The sequence below is a fragment of the Plectropomus leopardus genome, chromosome 15 (genome assembly GCF_008729295.1).
Source record: "Plectropomus leopardus isolate mb chromosome 15, YSFRI_Pleo_2.0, whole genome shotgun sequence".
Taxonomy (NCBI): Eukaryota; Metazoa; Chordata; class Actinopteri; order Perciformes; family Serranidae; genus Plectropomus; species Plectropomus leopardus.
Genome location: NC_056477.1, coordinates 11,970,231 through 11,982,879, shown reverse-complemented (window position 1 = coordinate 11,982,879; position 12,649 = coordinate 11,970,231).

The following is a 12,649-nucleotide window of genomic DNA, read 5'->3' as shown; positions in this document are numbered from 1 at the left end:
TGATAATGGTAAGATATTATACAATGTCTAAAATTATACAATATACAATGTCAGATTCTGGCCTAAACTCCAACTAAATATTTACTCACTACATTTTGGCTTTGAAGCATTATACCTCTAGGAGACAGATTTTGTTTATAAGTAAACATCATGATAAGTTTACAATTATAGTGCTTTTTTGTGCAAGTATTGGAATTTCAATTTGTAGCTTTAGTCTTGCTTAACTGTTTGTTTGTTTACATAGTGCAGACGCTGTAAATACAAGCTTGTTACATGTCCTTTTTAATTTAGGCTATAACTGCCCATGTTTTCTTTTTCTATTTATATCTTATTCCAAAGTCAAAAGTACCACATTTTAAAATAGACTGTTTATATCTTTGGGTTTATAGAAGAAACAATAAAAAAGACACGCATATTCAAGTGCCCAAATATTTGGCAGAGTTGAGACAAATACATCTGTATACCAAATAGCTCCAATGAGACAGATTTTAATGCTGTGTAACATTTTGAATGGCTCTTGCTTTGACTGATGGTAAAAAAAATAAATCATGTATAAAAAGTGCAAAAAGTTACATTAACAAGATGCAATGCAACTGTATTTAGGCCACAAATCATGTATCCCATAGGCAGGTACCCTGCTTTTTTTTTTTTTTTTTTTTTTTTTTTTTTTATTTGTCTTTAATAATAATGACTTTATGAAGTACACAGAGAAAGGTCTATAGTATACTACATAAAAACAGACAATAATCTATGTACAAAAATACAATAGACAAACGTGTACAGCCTTTAAATCCTTTTATAGGATCTATCTGGTGTGCACATCTATTTGTTTCAAGTCTGCTGTTTAGAGAAGAAACAAATACAAAGAGAACTCTGTTACTGCATGAGGCACATTTGTTCCCTTAGAAAAGTACTGTAATAGTTGCTGACAGTGTTTCTGCAGAGTTAGTGTACATTTTTGGGACAGTGGCTGTTTGTCATCATGTGATGCCCTTATCAATAACCAGATATGATCGTTATGGAGCATTTATTGGAGCTTGTGAAAACAGCATCTGAAAGCGGGCCTTCCATCATTTTCATTACAATGGAGAGTTCAGATGATTACAATTGATCTTCCTCCAGAGGAAAAAAAATCCTCATTATTGTAAAACCAGGATCACTGTAGCCACGGTTCAAACGCCAGAGTGATTTTCATCACATACCCATTGTGCAACTCAGTGCAGTTTCCCATACAAATGTGAAAGAAACTAAGAACAATAGGGGTTTAATTTTCTTGTGGAACATAATGTATGCTGACCTAGAAATGTGTGCGTATTAAAATGGCACTAATAGCATACAGTGCTGAAGAACAGAGCGCTATCTAATTAGTCCTTCATTTTTCTAAGGATGTTTTTTTTCTTATATTGTGAGTTCACATCTTAGGATCACTGCAGTAGCTGTAGTTGAAATCAAGCACCATCCATTCTACAGATGTTCCCATCTGCTCAGTTTGTGGTTCATTTGATGCAACACAGCAAATCAAATGAATTCACTGCAGAATTGTTTTTTCTCTGTATCTTTGAAAAGCATCTGCATCTAGTCAGCTGAGGAGCAACTGAATAGATGCTAATAAAGCAAGGCCAGGAGTAGTCTTACAGCCCATTATTTCAGTTACTTACTATTGTTATTTTATTATGTAATGATGGAGAGTTGTCATTTTAAAGTACACGTTTTCTACTTAGCATTGAAACCCCAGAACATCTGAGCCCTGCTGTACTGTGAGGAAAATGCTGTACAGCTGTTTACAGTCTTTCTACCATTGTTAGCACTGTATTATAAACTGTTTAAAACTTCACCAATATAGAGCCTGTAAAGCATTGCTGGAGCGGAGTGTGACTGCAAACATGCTGGAATGTTAACTGAGGAAAAGAGTAAACCGACCGTGAATAAAGCAAGTTTATAATGAAATATGACATTTATAATCAATAAATATTTAAGGTGGTCCCTTCAGCTTCGCCCTAATGCATAATTAAAGCACTTTACATAAATTCATAATGATGTAATGACAATAGCGGACACAACACAAACATTGACTGTCTCTATTTGCTTATAAGCTTAACATATTGATCTTATACTGCTGCTCAGGGCGTGTTTTATTATAACAGGAACATATGGAGCGCTGGATAGCTTTCAACTGTTTGTCTAAGTGGAAGTTTCTGTTGAATTATGATGGTAGAGGTGAACTTTGGTCTAATCTTGTGACTTACATCCCTACGAGCATGAAATAATGGCATTTTGGATACATAGAATCATCAAATTTAACATCTTCATCATCTGGGGAGCAAAAATGTGCTTATATTTCCAGGAAATCTTCCTGTTATACCCTCTTAGAATATGATATGTTTTTTGTATTAGTGGACATTGTAGGCTGAAGGTGGTGCTAGAGGGAACTAGGTCAAAGTGTCATCATAATATTGGGATGGATCCTCTGGGGACAATGAATACTAATACTATCAATTGGGGGATTAGATTGATTTTGGCAAGAGACTCGGTTGGCAAAAAAGATATTTGACCCAAAGTCTGGCATTAAAGCTCACCAAATGTGAGATTTTGGAAAGCTCTTTTTGAACAATCGATGACATTATACAACTGTGTGACATGCTGAGTTTTAGTCTCCATGATGAGTAAAATGACCTTTATGCAGAGGTGTAGTGCTATTTGTTTTAAGTACTGCAGTGCACCTATGACACGTGTGTGTGCATGTGCATGTGCATGGTTAACTTGTGGCTTGTTTGAAAGGTTATATAACCACTGCTCCTACAGTGAAAGTTCACATACATAAGTCAACTATAGCTATAAAATGAAATAATGTTTTACTGTCTTTTCATCAGTATAGACTGAGAAAAAACTATTAAATTCATCATGAAGCTCAAAGGCTAATGCCGCCAGCTACTGGCAGCTTTTAAGGTGGAATGAGTTGACATCATGAATCAATTACCTTAGTGATGAGTGGATCTTTAATCACTTAAAAAACATACATGAATTTCAACTTGGGATGATGCAAACTGCACATATCTTTTTCCACACTTAATGAAAAAAATTGTCAGAGCGTATACCTCTGCCTTTATGTGTAAAATCAGTAGAGCCTTAAAAATGATCCACAAATTATGTGATTTTATTGATAACATTTTAATGACATAGTTTCATTAATTCAATTGAAAAGCATGTATGCCAACAATTTGCCAGAAAATGCTTTTTTGTGCTGCAGATTGGTTCGCCACAAAGTTAAGCAAATGCATTAATACGTAGAATTAAATGTCAGTATAATTGTCAAATGTATTATTATAAAATGCACCTTTGTGACATTTGATTTTGCATCTCTCATAAAAATTCAATTTACTACGGTAATAGAAAAACTTTATCTTTCAAACCCAACCAAGTTGCTAAAATTACATGATAACGCCCCCATGAAGAAGACAGTTGATGGTTCGAATATCCGATTTGCTTCACGCTTGAAAACAAACCCTGAAGACCTGACAGATTGCAGTCAAGGTTGGTGACTATGAAGGTGCCAGGAGAGCTTCTAGTTGAGACCTGAAAGCCCTGTTTAATCTATCCCAGGATCTGATTGTGTTTATTGAATTTTTTCATATGTCACACGCCCCAAAGGCAAACGCAAGAAATGACAAGGCTGAATCTTTATTTATTCAGTCAGACAAAGATGAACTTTGAATGAGGTTACTCAAGTTCAGTTTTTACCAGATTTTAATGACAAATATCCGTCACGGTTGCGCGCCACATCAAGTGGCTATATGTCATTTAGTGTTTTGTTGTCTTGGTGTTGGGTGTTGTTTTTTCTTTGTGTCATTTATCCAGTTCACCATGTTTCCTGTTTTATTTTGTCATTCTCACCTTATGTGTCATGTCTGGTTTCACCTTCTGCCTGTCCCTCAGGAGTGCTGCAGTTACCTCACCTCCTGCTTACCTGTTCTCACTCTTCAGTCAGTCACTCCCTATATATAATGAACCTGCCCAGTTCTTTTGCTCTTTTTCATTTTGTTGACTGTATTGCTTTGGCCTGTTTTGTAACTTTGTGTTTCCCCATGTTTCCAGTGTGCTTGTTTAGTTTTGGATTTTCCCTCTTTCTTTTACATGCCTCCCTCTGGACTGTTTTAAATTGAAGCAGTTTTCTTGATGAATCGCCCTGATTATCCTGCTGCCTTTATTCTGCGTTTGGGTCCAAACCTACTCTTCCTTAAATGTGACATACCAAGATGTTGTGAAAGGAGCAGACTGTTTCAACCTGATTTCAGGTTTGATGTTACAGTCTGTTCCCATCCATCCATCATTACATTTTCGTTTCCACCCTACATAATAAAGCTTCTAAACGCACACTTAACCTACTTATTTTACCAGCTCATTACAGTAGCTCAGCAATAAGAAAACATCAAAGCTTTTCTTTGATGATTCCTATTAAACTGAATCATGTCCTAAATTGTTCAGTATGACAGCCGTAGAGCAAGAAGTGTCAGTATGGATCTGTTGTGGGAGGACAGCTAAAATGTGATTTTGACAGCTTCTCTTCAACCTCAGCATGAACAAAATACTGACGACAAATGTAATTTTGAACCAAAAAAAAAAAAGCAGCACTTAAGATATGTGCTGTACCTGCACTGTGTCAGTGTTTTGATGAGGCAGTTTTTGTTGCAACTAAACTTTATGATAAGTAGATCAGTCCATGAGCAGTTAAGCCAAGGAATAAAGCAAGGCTCATATTTGCTTGTTTTTGTAGTAGACGGAAAGCTGCACTGACTTCTCTGAAAAAACTGGTCTAAGGCCGAAGAACTAATTAGTGCTCTAATAGAACAACATTTTTACGATAATCATGTCGTTAAAAATCTGCAATCATAGTCCACATCCAACAGCTGGGCTTTAGAGGTGACATCCAGTTTGAGCAGTAGAGAAAGATAACTCATTTAACCAAAATTTACTAAACAATTCTTAATTTATTTGAAATTTCCAAGAGAAACCTAACAGAGCTTGAAGGTTGCCCAGACTGTGCAGTATTGCAGAGAGATTCACTGATGGCTTCAGTCATTTCTCTTGAGGTAATACAGTGATTTAATGCCATCTGGTGAGAATCACAGGGGTTTGGCAAAGAGATGTAGCTTGGAAAGCCTTTTGAATTATTGACCTTTTCTTTTTCAGCGTTATATATTGGTTTGTAAAAATGACAAAAGCAGTATTATTTTTAGGGAGCTAGGCTGCCTTTTGCCAGACACTCTCTTGGTACCAGCTACAGGATGGTGATTCAGGATGGTGCAACAGTTTGATGGCACTTTCTTTTTTTCAGTTTTTATACTCATTTTTTGTAGCATTTAATCTCCAGTTATGTTGGCATCCACTATTTTGGCTTCACATGCAATAATTTGATCAATATGCTGAATATATGGTGAAATCCAAGACTTTGGATTGAATTCCCGCATGCCATTTTTGATGTGATGAAATTTCTATCACATGTCAGCCAGGCGTCATTTTGACCAAGGATGCAGAAAGATTAATTGTGCACTGTGCAACATTTTTGACAATCTTCAAACATTTCATTTCGGAACTCTTAGGATTAAATAATTGTTGTCTATATGTTTGTTAGCAGGCATTTGTGGGAATAAGAAGGCGTAAAATGCATCCTTACCTAGACTGTATACGTTTATACCATACTGTTCTTTAAATGAAGAATCACGCTTTACTTTTGACATTATATGAATAAATCCAATGATGGCATGCTTACATTATAATATAGTAAGTTTGCCACCTGTATGCATATTTTACAGATCTCAGCTTTTTCAAAAAGCAGGCATTAGCGTATTATTTTACTGACGGCTTAAATACTTGGACCACTCGGGTGACATATGCAGAGGAGACAAATTGCGACACTGCAATCTTTCCGCTCCTACAGTACATAAATCACTGCGAGACAGAGCTGGGAGGGAGAAGCTAATGGAGCAAGGAGCACAACCGTGTCATCTCTCAGACAGGTTTACAAGGCGTCTAGTATACAAACTTTAAACTTCTTTCCACACACTTTCTGGAACTTATTGGCAAACACACCTGGACAATGAACTGGAAACTAACTTTATGAGCCCAGAACATTTATTATTGTCAGCGAGGATATACACTGAAAATGGACGTGCATCTGTAGTTCTGGTCCAGATATGTCAACATCCCTGGAAAGTTATTCTCAGCATGTCCTCAAAATTGGTCTCCCATACACAGCTGATGAAGGATATACACATTGCCTGTTTAGGTATTTATGACATCATGGGTTTAAATGATTTTGAATAATTTTTTATCTCTTCTGACAAAGAAGTCTTTCACATTAACTTACGACATCTAGACTGTTTTTCCAAAGTCCAACCTGTGCTTATCAAATACCACAGCTTGGTCATGCTCCTTCGCATCTGATTCCAATGCATAAGGTACTCTTTAGCATTTGTTTGAGATCCCTTTCATCCAGCTCCAATGTAAACTCACCTGCAGCATTAATGAACACTTAGAGTGGCTGATGTAGTATAAATAGTGAGAACTTTCATGTATGTAGGAGGTTGAGATAGACGGATGGAATAAACAACACAGGACTTTGACCCACAAGACCACATTGTCCTGTGTGAAACAAAAGGCAACATAATTTAACCAAAACTACGATCTTTTCTGAAACCTAATCAAATCAGGGTTTTTTTGTGTCAAAGCCTGCAGTTTCTGTAAACACTGAAATTTTATTTTAAAAAGACTGTATGCATTTTAATAAATGGAAACTGACACAAAAAAACAGATGCTGAAGGGGTACCCAGAGCATCATATCTTGAAGCATGGGGAGCAAGAATGTGTTGCCAAAATTGTAAAAATAATTCAAACTCTTCTCTGAAGAATGCAATTGTTTGTAGAAAAAAATCCGGTGAAGCTATCTCAACTCAGGCATATTTTTTGCTGCCACATCTGTGCATTTGCTTTTGCTAGAAATCAGTGGTAGAAAAAGTACTAATTTCTTTTAATTATGCCTGTCAAGTGATTAATTTAGTTAATCACAATTAATCATTTGCTGACACACTTGGAAATGCAGGGGTATTCAGTTGGTTACAATCTGCAATATCACAGATGGATGCCTCAAACTCCTATACACTGGTCCTTTAAGTAAAAGTAGCAATACCCCAATGAAAAAATATGACGTTATGACATCATCAACAAGTAAAAATTCTGTATTCAGAATCATCAGAATTTTACTTAAGTAATGGTAGAAAAGCACAACCATCAAAATGTACTCAAAATATCAATAAGCAGCATCAGAATATTGTTAAGATAAGGCTTATTTTAGCAGTTTTATATACAGTTAGTAATTCCTGTTTACACTGCATTTGTTTGGCATCTATAATCTTGATCCGGAAAGTAATCATATTGTTAGCCGTCAACTAAGTGAACATATCAGAATCCAAATCCTGTGTCTGTTAAATATGATGTTTTGATTTTAAATAGCAGCAAATATGCAAAGATGTAAATACCAGCTCATAATTTGAATACCAGTGCATAATTTAAGCCAGACCTTACATCCTCCTTTTATCTTTACCCTTTTCCCCACATTCAGAATGAACCACTGCTTTTATTTTCAAAGTCAGCCCGTAACAAGATAAACGACGCTTCACTCCAGAGTATTGATTCCTCCGTGTCACAAACAGATGCTCTGTCATTGGCTGTGACTCACAATCGTATTAAGTTGACAACAAGGTGAAGGCCATGTTATAACTGAATGACAGCTCGTCTACCCCAGATACAAATGGATTTGCACTTCTTCCTCCCTTCTCAGTACACAGACATATTCACACACACAGAGAGAGCTACACATTCGTAACAGCTGTTGCAAATCATTTCTGTGTTAGTTAATAATATAAGACATATTAAGGAAGCATATGCATATCGCATGATGGGTTGATTTTAATTCTATAAGTCTTCTGTTTGTGTGAACGGGATTTTCCATTGTTGCGTCTATTACGGCTTGTGATTTGAAGCTCCATGACAATGTGCAGACTGTATGGGCCAGATTTACACTCTTGTTCCGCCTGTTGTTTCTGTGCTCTCCAAACAGATGCTCCATCAAATCTCTCTATACTTGGCTGAGCAATGGGAGTTGCGCACTGTCACTCCGTGGCCCCCATTCAAAGACTCCCAATGTATAAGCTGTCATTCACCATGATAGCTTTCATGAGTGTGTGTGTGTGTGTGTGTTTGTGTGTGTGTTTGTGTGTGTGTTTGTGTGTGTGTGTGTGTGTGTGGGTGTGGGCGGGTGGTGTGTGTGTGTGTGTGTGTGTGTGTGTGTGTGTGTGTGTGCCTGCTTGCTCCTGAACATATGCCAGTGGGATCTTTTTTTTTTTTTACATGTCTCTTTATTTGGAAATTTGTTGTAAATTCGGCCTGCCAGTAAACCAGTAATATGTGTGTGTTTATTCACATCTGGTCTTTATCCAAAAATGACAGCGCTGTAAAACATTAACCTCTTATGAAGTCTCCTGCGGATTCAGTTACATTTTTCAAAATTTCCTCTTATCGAGTTATCTTTTTACTGCTGTACTTCATCCAGTCATTAGGATTTTGCCATCAGGAAGGGCTTTGTAGATCAATGCTTATGTCTGTACAAGACAGGCGCCAAAAGCTGGATGAAATATGAATGCCAGTGTGGGTTGTTTGGCATTCACTAATAAGGCTCTACTATTCTGCAGAACATCTGAGTGTCATCTAACAGTTAATTACATGCTCTGTGTGCAAAGGAATCAAACTAATACAAAAAGATTTAACTCCTCTCTGACATAGGTCAAAGCTCCAGCTCAAGCCCTCTCATCCCACCTGAGATAGACTTTGTTCTAAGATAGACCAGTCTGACACTGTGGATCCCTTCAGACAATTGAGTATCATTAAGTATCATGTTGCATTTGTTTGTTATAATAATAATAATAATAATGATAATAATAATAATAATAATAATATATTAACCCATTTAATAATTTCTGAAATTGGCTGATGGTTGCAGTATTTTATTCTTTTTTTGTCTGTGCTGACCTATAGTTAGGCCTACTACAGTTACTGTAACATTACATATTGCCTGTGTGAGATTACAGTATAGAGAAAGTTGTGAGATTTGAACTATGTTTGAGACTAATATTGTTTGAGGGGCACATTGATGATGAATTGGTTTTAATTTTCATTTCAGTTTTTGTTGGGGCAGGGCTTAGAAATAGTAGGACTCACTTATATGTCAATGGTTTGCTATAATTCCTGTTTTTATGTTTTTTGTCTTTCCGTTTGTGAGTTAAAAAAAAAGAATGATGTTGCAATGGTGAGTGAGTTGATGTAGGCTATGTGAGCCTGTTTCTTTTAGCATGATGTTTGTTTACATTTTGGCAAATTGACACCATAACAAAGAGATGAGGGAACATAGTTCTGGAGGAACATAAGGATGAGGGAACATGGGGCTTAAAGAGCATAGGGATAAAGGAACATAGGGTTGAGGGAACATAGAGTTGGCGGGATTTCAGGGTTAAGGGAACATAGTTCTGCAGAAACGTATAGCTCAAGGAATAAAAGGCTGAGGCAACATAGGGTTGAGGGACTATTGGGATAAGGGAAAATAGATTTTAGGGAACATATAGCTAAAGGAACATTTGGCTAAGGGAACATAATGTTGAGGGAACATAAAAAATCAGCAGTCCGAACTACACTTTGCATTCTTTTCCAAAAGGCATTCACGTGTGTCTTTCACCTCACACAATATCTTTGCTTCACCTTGTGCCTCAGCGTTGTAGATGATCATTAATATTTTATTATAAATATTGATTTGATTGATTAGAGTCTTAAAGTCAGTGAACTGAATGTTTGCTAACATTAAGCTGTCGAGGTAAAACCCATGAGTGTAATAATGAACTGACCAAGGTTGTGTATTATTTCTTTTGCATTTTTTTATTTCTTTTTAATGTAACTTTTTATTTGTAGCAGGGAGAATGCAATTTCTTTAAAATGTAACATTGCCTCACTTTAAATCCCAAAGCTGCAGATCATCTTTTTCTGGAAGTGAATTTAGAAGCCAATGACAATGTGCGTGATTTTATAGTAAATTGATACTGCTATCAGTCACATAAAATGGCCCAAAACCTTCCACATTATGAATTAAAGAGACAATTTAAAGAGTTAGTGCGTAAATGCAAAATGAGAAGCCTTTTGTGCAGCACAGCTCAGTGTTTGTCTTGACTGTGTCCGTACTCATGACACAGTCTGTCTTCAGCACATCTGTCTTTACTCACACTGTAAAGCTGACATCATCTCCACACATGCAAACCCATGCACACACACCCACTCTCCCCCCAGCACAGGCCCTGTAGACACTTCTAGAGCATGCGGATGGAGGAGGGGGTAAATAAATCAAAATCAACAGCAGGCATCTGTTTGAAACAACTGACAGGATCCAGGATACAGCCCCAAAGCAGGCACATCGAAGGTCAGCAGAAAAAAAACCTCACAATATCGTCTCTGTCTTTCAGGCAAATGGGACCAATTTTTAGCCTTTTTTAAACTCTTGTTCCACATAAATCACACTAATAAGACTCAGGCTTAATAACCAAGGATACAGATAAGAAAATGGCTGAGATGTTGCACTCTGTTGTCAAGGAAACTGGTTGGAATTGGCGGGTGGCCTTGGAAGCTCACAGTAATCTGCTGACCAAAACCATCCGATCTACGCAGCATATGGAAACCTTGACAGACCAAATCTTCACCCTCTACTTTATCATTTTTTAGTGGCATGATGCTTTAAATCCTCCATTTTTATATGTGCAAACACTGTACAGTCGTCTTCAGGGCTAGTACAGATAAGATCAGGAAGATCAATATGATTATTTTGTTCTATTGGGAATAAAATAATTAATTACATGGAAACACTACAATGAATGTATTCACAGTACACTAGACATAAAAATGCAGCCTCGGGAGAGATTTTTACGGACTTCTTAACAATAGCTCTTCTGGTAAAACCATCCTGATGACTTAGAATCAACATTTTGTTTTTCTCTCTGTATCAGTCTGGACTCTCTGACCCAAACACTTTCAGTAGGTGAGAGTACTCACCTTGACAGGCAAGCTTCCGCAGCCAATCCCAATGTTAATACTTGCCTCTACCACACACATTCATTGTTACATAAGACAGTAGCAGTAGAACTAAAAAATACACTTTATTCATATTTACCATTTGTGTGTGACGTGTCCCTCGCCGACAACAATCCCCATGATGTTTTCATGATACACTGTCTCTTGTATCTGCCAGCCAGTTGATAAATCAGGGTTTTGTCAAATCCAGCTGGGGAAAACATATTTTCCTATGAGAAACTCTGTGAGTGCATCCTTCTGTACTTGTTTAATTGTTGGTATTTACTCTACTAACGTCAGAGTTAGCTCTTGTTGCTTTGGAGTCAGCCACTGGCTGGCAAACGGCGGCCAGTGTGTCACGTCATCAGGTCACCAGACTATCACAGGGCTTAAAAATAATATTATTATTAATAATAATAATATTAATCATATTTTCATATAAGAGATGTAGTTCAAAGTGCTTTACAATAAAAATAAAAATGCAGCACAATGAAACATTGGCAAATTGACAGTAACAATGAAAATATGTTAATGAACATAAGCAATAACTCAAATGAATACATCATCAGATGCATTACCTGTTGCAGGAGTCAATAGATGTAGTTCCCACCAGCTTTTGTTCAGTAGAATAATTATTTCTTAACCTTATACCATTTATGTCATCAGTCTGAGGTATATTCCATGTTGCATAATCAACCTAAATATACATACCGGAAAATATGAATACTCTGTTACATTTAAGAAGGACCGTGCTTATTATTTGTGAAAAATGTTCTTCTTGCCACTGGAAAGTGTTGCAGCTGTGATATTGCTTGCATTAAACAGTCACTTTGGGGATGAGATATTGCAGTGTGAGTATAGAATAATTCATGACGCGTGTGTGTGTGTGTGTGTGTGTGTGTGTGTGTGTGTGTGTGTGTGTGTGTGTATCAGTGTATGCGTGTTCACAGGGACAGAGGGCTCTGTGAAAGAAACTGCAACACGTAATGATGTGTGCTGAGTAAACATCACAATAAACATTATGGCTTCTCATACTGGAACTGAATCTACGCTCTGAATCTTTTGCAAAAAAATGTGTTCAAAATCTGAAAAAGATGTCTTCTTTCTTAAGGTGGGTTTTATTAATAACTCACACTCTGCTCCGTCAATTAATGAGATTTGGCTCCCTCTGGAAGGCAATTAAACAATGGACCCTGTGTTCCCCATCCCTGCCAATATTCTGACAGTTCTCCTTTATCAACACACAACTATCTAATACCAATTACTGCCTGTCTTTTCAAATACATGCAAATTAAAGTTGCAGCAAATTAACTGGCTTTCCAGCTTATATCCTGGGCACTGAAGTGTGGACCCGCTGCCTCTATATCTTTTATTTTGTCATTATTTCATCCTCCAGTCAAAGTCAGTTTGCTCTCAAGGGTAATATGATGGGAAGGGGATTAACCTGACCCAACTCGCAATATCTGATTCAGCTGACACTGATGTAGCTGTT